Source organism: Mytilus galloprovincialis, chromosome 2, assembly GCF_965363235.1.
Source record: "Mytilus galloprovincialis chromosome 2, xbMytGall1.hap1.1, whole genome shotgun sequence".
Classification (NCBI taxonomy): domain Eukaryota; kingdom Metazoa; phylum Mollusca; class Bivalvia; order Mytilida; family Mytilidae; genus Mytilus; species Mytilus galloprovincialis.
In genome coordinates this window covers 98,469,829-98,475,849 of record NC_134839.1, presented here as the reverse complement: position 1 = coordinate 98,475,849, position 6,021 = coordinate 98,469,829, and positions in this window count along the sequence as shown.

Here is a 6,021-nt window from a genome sequence, read left to right as displayed (position 1 = left end):
CAGAATTACCTGCTAAAATGTTTAAAGTCTTCTCAAAAACTTAACAAGAAATTGAAAATAAAAGCAGTTCTCATGGAATATCAAAATAGATTCGCATATGTTTCATATTTCGGATGCTATACCACTGTATAACAAAGTATTAACACGATTAATCTCTCACCAGTAATACTTAAGCTGAGACAAACACCGGTAGGTTACTCTGAGGCAGGGGAAACACAGCTAAATAAAATATTGGAATGTGGAATAAATAATACCAAGTAAAAACGATTTGGCTTCAGTACCTGTGCTGATTCGCAAAAAAGATAACTCAGTGCACTGGTGAGAAGATTACAGACTTTTAAATGAAAAAGATCAGTAAAGCATTGTGTCCTTTTGTCAATTAATAAATATTGTCTGAATACTTTCAGGGAAATATATTTTCGACTTAGCCTCAGTTATTATCAGATAAGGATTACAGATGAAAATTTGAAAAATACCGCTGTTACCACCAACTACGTTTTTTTTAATATACTCGCAATAGTATGAACCTTTGCAACGCCCCAGCTAATTTCCAAAGAGCATGTAAGTAACTAGTTTCAAGTGGTCTAATGTAGACAACATTATTGGTTTATATAAATGATGCCAGCTTAGAAAAGCTCAAAGGCTAAGATATCATTATATTAAATTAAAACCAAGAAAATGTTAATTATTTTAGGAAGAAGAACTTCTAATATTTTAAAGAAAATAGGTTAAAAAAAAAGACGGAATCTCATTGCACCATCTTAATTTTATCCCACAATGGGTTGGCCTATATAAACCAATAGAAAATCACATAAGCCAGGTAAAAAGTATGCTCTAAACGAATGTGATTGTTACTTAACAGCAGTAAATGTTCCATATCTACCTAGTGGTGGATGCACAAGTTGCACTCAAGCTCATAGCCAGCTTTATTATAAATTCAAAATAGATGTAAATGATGTAATGTATTTGTCACAGAAAGAATTAAGATCTGATTTTTAGGACTTTTTGTCCCCTAGCAAAAAAAAAAACATTACAATTAATATACTACCTAACTACCAAACTACTAACTTACGCTGACGTGTTCCTGTCACTTGTTCATTAGTATGAGTTTTCTCTAGATTCACACTTATTTGGTAAGTTTAATGCATACACTTAGTCCTAATCCTCGCTACCTCAGTTCATTCAAATGTTCATTTTGACTCTGGTACCAGTATTGCCTTTTTGTCTGTAGTCAGTTTATCAAAAAGTTTACGTTTATTAACAAAGATGTAACGCAAGTTTTTAGGGCCTAGTTGTGGGTCTATTTCATTTTCGTTCTGCTTTGCAAAGTTCTATATAGATATGAAACTGACACACGAGAAAAAAAAAACTACGAAGGAGATAAACGAAAAAAAACTAGTCAAACTTGAAACATTTCTGTTTCAATGGATAGCAAATAAACAAACAGAATGAAAGGCTAATTTACATTCAAAATTCACCAGCTCAATATATCAAGATCTTCTATTTCACGATTGAGAGACAAACATTCCTCTCTGGAAAAGACGGTTGCCGATATGTCGAAAAAACTATTTCAGAGTTCAACGTGACACAAAAACAGACACAATTGCCATTATGGAACTAACAAATAGAAAAAAGTTCAAATCGAGAAAAGCAAATCAAAACTTGAGGCGACAATAAAATAGTGTAATGAAACCAGTTCAAGACTCGACTATGAATGTATCAAAATTACAGAAATATCTGACTCAAAAGACTCCGGTGTCAATTTCTTGCGGAACAAAGTTCAGGTTCAAATTGATCAACCTTTACTAGCATAGAAAAATATGACTTGTCATCATCCTCACCTTCCTCATCAATAACTGATATACGGAAACATCATAACACGGTAAAACGGAATGCAAAATCGAATGAGACCAACATACAAAAGTCATATGCCAAAATTGTATCTGAAATTCAATCTTACGAATCAAAAACACACGAAATAGTCTCAGATACAAAAATCACCGAAAATGAATTAACCCGGAGCGACATTTGATAAATGCACAAAACTTGCACCAAAGATCATGGAAAAATGAAAACGACTCTTTTGTTAAACCGTAGTTGCCATTTGAGAATGTCCAGCAGAACATTCAATTTCGGTACCTAACAACAACAATCATGGATACGAATAGTGTTAATTTATATGTTGAAATTACAGAGGAATCTTTTCTAGCATTCCCTTTCTCTCAGAAGTCTTATGTAATAATAGTAATGACATTTGTGCTTTGTCTGGACATTGGCTCTGATCATATCATTTGCATATCCTTGACTCAATAAAAGGTTAGACGAATCAAATATCGAATTTTTACGAGCAAATGATGACAAGGCGTAGCATTCTTAGTTTCGAAAGTCATTTATCTATATAAGTCGGTGATAAACTGTCAGAACTCTGGAATCCTGGAATTGAAGTTGATATTCCAAACTGCGAATATTTTTTTGGGCATACTTACCTGCACCTTTATCTTCTCACTCAGTTGATATCTTTCGGGAACAAATGTGTTTATACTTTTTGCTACTAACCAACTAGAAATTGGAACAGTAGTTTTATTGGACGAAAATCCATGGACCAAGATACAAGTTTTTTTTCAGCAGACCACAGAAGTGATTTTTTTCCGTTCACTTATGATTGAATATAACCTAGTATTTATAAATAGGGAGTCGCTTTGCACGAGACCCGTTTGTACGTTTCAGTCGCATCATGGAGGTTCGGCTGCTGGAATAGACCATATTACAATTAATAAAGTGTTTGTAAATCGTCCAAAAGTTGCACGAGACCGTGCGCCAAATAAAGACAAAATAACGGACTATTCTAATGCAGTGTCACAAAATCTGTGGTCTGTAGAGTATCCTAGTGGACAAATTAACGAATTGTTGATTGACAAATTACAATGAAGTTATCAATTCTATAAAAACTGCAGAGAGATTGAAACATAACCACATATTATAATGTTACATGAAGCCATACAATTATTGGAACAACAACTTGACTTTTTAACGTAACAACATGTAATCCGCTCGAAAAGAATGAACAAAACAATTCATTGCCATGACGGTATTGCATTATGTGACATACAAAAATACTAAAAGTCTTTTTCGTGTTGCATATTGCAAAGCATTAGATGGATTTGAACGCGAGTAAGAAAAAGAAATCGATATAGATAAAAAAAAAAAAAAACAAAAAAAACCCAACATGCATGAACATTTTGAACAGACGAAAAAAGAAGTATTCCGGATGCATGGCGGTTAAGAAATATTTCATTCTCTATACCGACATATACTGACGGTATATGTGATATTTGGTATGGACATTTTTGCACTAGTGTTCTCTATCAAACTACAATGATTGTAATCGTCAAAATGAAATTTCTGAGATTGTGTAGGCTATTAGAAATGCAGATTACTTTTGAACGTTCGAGGGTATACATGGTATATGACATATGTTATAAGCTAAAATGCAACAAAGCATGTGGCCATGATAACATTGCTTACGAACACCTGCGTTTCGGTGGCAAATTGTTAATGAAGCACTTGTGTTTTTTATTCAATCTGATTCTGAGATATTCCTATGTGCTAAAGGAATGACACAGAATTATGATCATCCTCCAGTGTAACAGTGATAACAAAAGCCGAACTGATACAAATGCTTATCGGGGAATTTCGTTTGTACCAAGTACAAGTGTCCGAAAAATTTACAAACATCAAGCTCTCCAGCATAGGAACAGATTTTCTAAACGGACCGCAATTAACGTATCAAAAGCTCTGAAGCAGCATCAATGTGTCCTTTAATCTTCAGGAAAAATAAAATCTCAAAGATACTGAATTCCGGGGAACATTCAAAACGGGAAGTACCTGATCTAATGTCAAAATCAAAGGACAAACACATCAAACGAAAGGATAACAACTGTCATATTCCTGACTTTGTACAGGCAATGAAGTGACCCTACGTCATATTGAAAAGAATAGGACTATTTATATTGTTTTATTCGATAGCACGAACTCTTTCGATACTGTTACGCATGATGGTCTTCGTTTGAAAGGACAATAGTACGGTCCTCATGGTAAACTTTGACTTGTTTGCCAGTATGTTCACTTATCTGTATGGTGCCAGTCATCAAATGGTAAAGAGAATAAGAGAATTTGATTCAAATCCGTGAACAAGAATCTGACAGCTAGTGCCCCTTTAATGTTGCGATTTATGATTAGTTCCAGATGTGTTATGATTGTTAAAGGGACAACTCTTTAATAGTTATCCCACAAGGACGCGGTGTGTCAGTGTAAGATCACCCGATGGCCGGAGGCCAGAGGGTGATCTAACACTGACACACCAAGTCCGAGTGGGATAACTATTTGACATCCCAGCTGTTTTAGATTAGACAAAAAATCATTTAGAATTCATAAAATCTAGTTTAGAACGCCACACAACCATTACAATATACTTTATATATTACTATATGATGTATACCCTTTATGACCCCGAAACACGATGAGTAGATATTAAACAATGTAAAATCGCCCCACTTGCCAATCGCCCCACACTATATCGCCACTTTATAAAACAAAGCGCCCCACTCTTGTTTACCCACTCGCCCCACTTTTGAAAGAGGGAAATAAAATTGAACAATCACTCTGAAAACTCACTTATTAACGAAAAAGGTTTAAACCCCATTGAATAAAGGTCTGACCCCTCTTATAAAAAGATCTTGCTCCCTTTAAGTATGTCAAATTACATTTAGTTCGTATCAAGTCGTTCTGGTGTAGAGGTATGTGTCGTGGCTTGATATGCTAAAGGTCTTGAGTTCGAATCCCAGAATATACACTGTATTTTTTCTACATGAATTTCAATATATAGTCTTTTCCGTATAATTAATTATAAGTTTTATAGTGGATTTGACATTCCCGCCAAAATGTTACAGAACAAAGGAAAGCATGCATAACAAAGAAACTCAAACTGGGGTGATCTGGTAGGGGTGATCCGGCTCAGATCACTCCTTGTAGAACAAAGGAGCTGGGATGTATCTTACAGAGACAACATGATGGAGACAATAATAACAATAGGTCACCATACTATCTGCAGCAATGAACTTAACACATGTCGCATAGTAAACCATAAAAGGCATGACAAATGTAAACAATCTAAACTAGAAATATAACGGCCTGATATGTCTCGGTTATTGTATAGAAAGGTATATACTATGAAAATCAGAGCGAGGGGCTTTGCCCCAAGCTCTTATTTTCATAGTATATACCTTTCTATACAATATCCAATTTAGCACATATTTACAACTTGAGTAATCCTGTAATTAGTCTATTGATATGTTTTGACTGACTGGATGTAGCTTATTTACGTAGTTTTGTAAATCTACTCACTATAATAAATTTATCATTGTAAAAATGGGATTTCAAAAGGCCCTTGACTTTAGAATGTAAAGAAGGTAGCTGCTGGTGTAAGTATGTTTATTAATATGAACGAAGCGTTGTTTTACTATACATGTACTTATTTACATGGTAAGATGACAAAATGAATTGACCATTCAAGAGCAGACAATTCTTAAATTGCAGTGAAAGCTTTACATTCTTGAAAACATTTTTTTAATTTCACATAAAACCTAAAACTAGCTTTTGAATGAGTACAAACAGTTGGACCCCCCTCCCACATCTAGGTAGTCTAGTAGATAGTTTATATGCATGAAATATTTGTCACTGGACATTAGGCAAACAATTATCGACCAATTTATGACTAAATATATCAAATTGCTTTATTAATAATTTCCCTTCAAAAGATTCATGGTTGACTCTTTTTGTGTACAAAGTAATTGCATGGAAGATAAAGGATTACAAATTTTAGATTGAGTTGTACTTTAATCAAGGTATAAAGCACCATTATTATTACTCTTTATTTAAATGAAAGAAACTTTTTTAATTGTCAAAACAAAATTTAGATCAAAAGATTGATTAGTAGGATGTTAAAAATCTGTTTGAAAACCA